The sequence below is a fragment of the Pinus tabuliformis genome, chromosome 1_1 (assembly GCF_031772625.1).
Source record: "Pinus tabuliformis cultivar Carrire ecotype Pingquan chromosome 1_1, CPIR1, whole genome shotgun sequence".
Classification (NCBI taxonomy): Eukaryota; Viridiplantae; Streptophyta; class Pinopsida; order Pinales; family Pinaceae; genus Pinus; species Pinus tabuliformis.
The window spans coordinates 83,944,447-83,949,619 of NC_142297.1; positions in this window are offsets into that span (position 1 = coordinate 83,944,447).

Here is a 5,173-nt window from a genome sequence, read left to right on the forward strand (position 1 = left end):
TAAAAAATTTCCTAAATTAGTATTTTTTGAATGTATAAATGAATTCAATATCTTAAAAAACTCTTGTGATATTTAAATGAGAAAATCACAAAACTCAAACTTACCATTACAAATTCCAAAAAAGTCCCCACTAAATTTATGACAAAATGAACCAAAAAATATTATAAAGAAAAACAAAACCGTCTCACAATCATGCTGCTCTGTAATTTTCACTTTAATAAAAAAAATTCGACATATATTTAATAAAAAAACATCCAAGTGAATGCAAATTGATCAATGAAAGCAAGAAGAAAAAACATATTAGAAGCTGGACAAAGTGGAACAAGTTTTAATTACCTAACGGCAGGAGTAAGAGTAGTAAAATCGTTGACCAACGACTAGTTGAGCTGATCGCTCTAACAAAAGTTGATTCTCGTTGAGCAACGACCAGTTGAGCTTATCCGGCTAACAAAGTTGAGTCCCCTTTAACGAGATTAGGAAAACTTTCAATTTATTGGAGCAACTGGCACTCGTCAAACACCACAAAATTGAAGCTAAAACATACATAAATAAATAACAAACTCATTAACAAATCAACCTTTCGCGAGTGAAACGGATTGGTTTTCCGTTTATTATATAAACAGTTTTCCGTTTATTATATGCAAGAAATATTGAAATGTTGCCCATTATAAGAAGCCAAGCAATAATGAGTCAATGGGATTGTTGTTTCTTTGTATTGTATAAAAAGTTAACATGAATTTAATGATGCAACCAACTTTAAAATATTGTCAACTCGGGCTAATGGTTTTCGAAATAGGACTGTCCACCGTACCCTTCAGAATAAAAAGAGACTGTATTTTCTTTTCTGTATTGTCACGACGTAGTAAGCTTTGCTCATCAAGAATACATATAAAATTGGAATTTGTGTACATATGTTTAGAAATAAAATCATTAGATATTAGAAGAATATTGTCAGAGGCAATCACTCGACATTTAATTATATAAAGGAATTGCAATAGATGTATATGTTTATGGTTAGACTTAAAATTATTATATTTATATTTATTGATATGAATATTGTTAATATATGTTAATTAGTTTATATTAATAATATTATTAAATAGGGCTGTGTTATATTTTAATATTAATTTTATAAAAATAGTTGTTATGATTATTGAGTTTAATCATGGTTGAAGAGTGTTGATCATTATTGATCATATTAGAGCATATAGATTTTGACAATGGTTGATATTGACCATTGTTGACCATATTTAAACATATTTAATGTTGACCATATTCAGTAGTGGTTGATAATGGTTGATGGTGACATATTCTTATTCAAAATGGTTGACCATCATTGACCATATTCAATATGATTGACCATGGTCTATCATAGTTGACAATGGTTGATCATGGTAGACAATGGTATGGCTGATTATGCTTGACCATGGTTGATCATAGTAGACCATGATTGATGGCAAATGACCTTGGTTGACCATGTACGACCATAGTTGATCATGGTAAACCATATTATGGTCGATCATGATCAACATGGTTGACTATGATAGACTACATAACTCAAATTCGTTTACAATGCATAACTCAAATGTGTGATTCTAACAAATTTCTAAATAAAAATAACCCAAATAATAAAAACTAAAACTTAAAATAATTAAAATGTACTTACATCAATACCGATACTTATTATTTTTTATTTATTTATAATTGTATCAGTCTAGATTTAATACATAATTATTATTATATTTTATTTTATTAAATATCAATTTATTTTATTATCTTTAAAAAATTAAAAGATAAGGACTTTGTTTATAAAGGATATAATTTTGTTCAGAAAGCCATTTTTTTGTCGGAATTTTGTCATTTTTATTTGCAAAAAATCCAACCACTTGTGTTTAAATGATGTTTTTGATAGTGGAAATGGATTTAGCACCATCAAAAACTCTCGGTAACCCCCAAAATCTTAAACTTTAACTACCATATCTCATATCTCCAAAAATTTCTGCTAATTTTTTTGTTAAAATTTTAGTGGAATTTCCACTATTTTCCACATAAAATTATAGCTTCATTAAACTACTTTATTAATTAATTTCTTCTCACCATTATCAACTTAGACTTAGAGCTCTATGCATTTATTTGTATAATTATTATAAAAATTAACGTTAGGTTTTTTCAGGACGAAAAAGCAAGATTGCATTTATATACGAAATATAAACAAGTATAAATGTACATTCATGAGGAATATCATATGACCCATATAGAGCTCTTCCATCCACAGGAAACATATAACCCATATATATCTGACAAACTATAGTCATGGATAAGAAAACCAAAAAAAGGCCAGACAATGCCATGAAATCAGCATAACAACCATGCTATCAATCAACAACTCAAAAATCATAGGAGAGGCATAGTAGGAGTATCCTGCAAAAACCAGAAACCTGGAACCTCCTGAAGACCCTTTTTAGATAAGAAATCTGCTTGCTGGTTGAGAGCCCTGTTGATATGATGAATAGAGCCTCCCTCCGATCTATTCCACAAGAATCTTATCCTATCCAACCATCCTACAAGCTATGGCTTGAGAATGTTGTTTTTTTCAATAACATAATCCACCATAACCTTTGAGTCTCCAAAGATTGAAACATCCTATAAATTAAGAAAGAGACAAAAGCTTAGAAGGCCAGCTAGGGCCATCGCCTCAGCTTTACTGTTGGATCCCCTTCCGCCATTCCAATGAATGAGAAAATGACTATTTTCATTTGCTAATATATGAACTCCAAAGCCACATATTCCATTATGTTCAGCTCCATCAAAGAAAGATCTTGGCATAGAAGAAAGCTCTTGAGGGGGCTCAATACAATCCTCATTCATTTGCTTGGGAGGCTTTTGCAGGATAGATTCATGGAGAGCAGTAATAATGGAGAAAATTTCTAGAAATGGGGATGATTTTCCATTGAAGATGAAACTGTTTCGCCACTTCCATATGCACCAAAAAGTGATAATGAAAATAGATCTCCATGTCTCCTTTTGCTTACTGCACCATTGAAACTCTTCGCTAATTGAAGCATGGGACATATGTTGGATTCCATAGCATTCCTCCAAGGATTTCCAATGTTGCTGAGATTTATTGCAATTTAGAAATAGGTGAAAGTTGTTTTCCTCTGCTGACTTGCAAATAGGACAAAGACCAGGACCCTTCCATCCACGCTTCCTTAAATTCTCCCAAGAGAGGTTTCTATTATGGAAAGACAACCATGAGAAAAAAATCATTTTGGAAGGGCAACTAGATTTCCAAAAAATGAGTGGAAATGATGGGCTGAGAGGAGCCTGCTTTATACCACTCAAATTCTGGTAAATGTCTTTTAGACAAATAGAGTTCATCCCTTTCGAATTACTCCACATGAGACTGTCATATTCCGCTGAGCGGGAAATGCCACAATTTCTGAGACGCATCCTGATGAGGTCCCATTGCAGGGCAATATCACCGGACATCCCCAAACAACCTGCTTCCTTCCAGAGAGGGACCGGACCCTGCCAACCTGCAATTAAGCTGTCCCAATAGAAAATACCTTTCTTGTGAAGGAAAATCAGTAAAGGTTCAGGTACATTGATCACCTCAGCGCCGCTCATAAATTGGTCTTTCCCAATAAGAATCTTTTTTCTAGATTGAAAACGCCAGACTAAGTTCTTCAGGAAATAACTTTTGATCTTGCGGAGGCTTAACCATATTAAAGAGCGTAAAGGGGAACAGATCCTTCCTTTCCTGAACCAGAAAGATAGATCTTTCATGCCCAAGTATTTCTTTCGGATTATATTGCTCTAAGGCCCTTCTTCATAAATCCCTCTCCACAGAGTCTTACGTAACATAGCCTTTCCAAAAGTCCTCAAATCTAAGAGGCCCCATCCTCCCATGCTCTTCGACAAAGAGATATTGGACAATTTTGAGAGGTGATATTTCTTTTTGTCCGCTTGACCACCCCAAATAAAATTTGCAATAAGCTTATTCATTGACTGTATAATGCTTGCTGGAAGAAAATATAAATGAGACCAATAAACTGCTAGTTGGTTTAACATAGATTGTGCCAAGATCACCCTTCCTGCCAGCGAAAGGCATCTATACTCCCACATTGAAATCCTCTTGTAATATCTATCTGAAATCCATTGCCAGTCCACCTTTGAATATCTATTTGCTTTTAAGTGAAAGCTCAAATATTTAATTCCTTGACTAATAGATTGCGCCTCAATTCCAAAGAGAGTCGATAACCATTCAACCTCCTCCTGGCAGATATCATTGTGGTAGATTATTGTTTTGCACTGTTTATCTGTAATCCTGTTGCCTTCTGGAAATTTAAAAGGATTTCATAAAAACATAACCATGTTAATCTGCATAGAATTCCAAACATTATAATATCATCAACAAACAAATTATGGGAGATCAAGATGTTCCTGCAAATTTTCTGCAGCTGACCCCTGTTTTCCTTGAAGGCCTTGTTGATATAGAGGCTGAGAGAATTCATGGCTAGAATGAATAAGAGTGGAGAAAGACGACACCCTTGATGGAGTCCTCTAGAAGCAGAGAAAAAGGGAGATGGGATCTCATTTATGATGATCGCATAATTCACTTTCTCCACGCAGGCCATGATCCAATTTAGCATGCTAGCTCTTAAGCCAACCTTTGCCAGTAGGCACAATCTTGCTAAAAGGAGGCGACATACTAACACTAAATCTTGCTATAAGTAAACCTTATTCGTGCATCCCATGAGTTTGGCGGTGGCTGGTACATAGCTTTGCATGAAGGCTTTGCATGAAGCTCCCATCACCCACTACGTAAGACCGAAAGTCACCCAATCTAAGATATTTTTAAATTTTAAATAAATTTCATAATAGAATACAATTATTTTATTAAATAAGTATTAAAATATATTAATTTAATTATTTTACTTTTACATGTAATTAAATTTAATAATATATAATTAAAATGAATCCATAAAATGTGTAAAATTATTAAGGAAAAATGCGTTAAAACCAGGCCAACATAACATGAACATAACCAGTACCGCTTACTGAGTACTAAACCATGAATAATAATAATATAAAAAGTCATTTAAGAATTACCAAAGATCGAGTGGACTTAGAAACGCGAGGAGTGGATTATAAATCACTCACTATCAAGGTT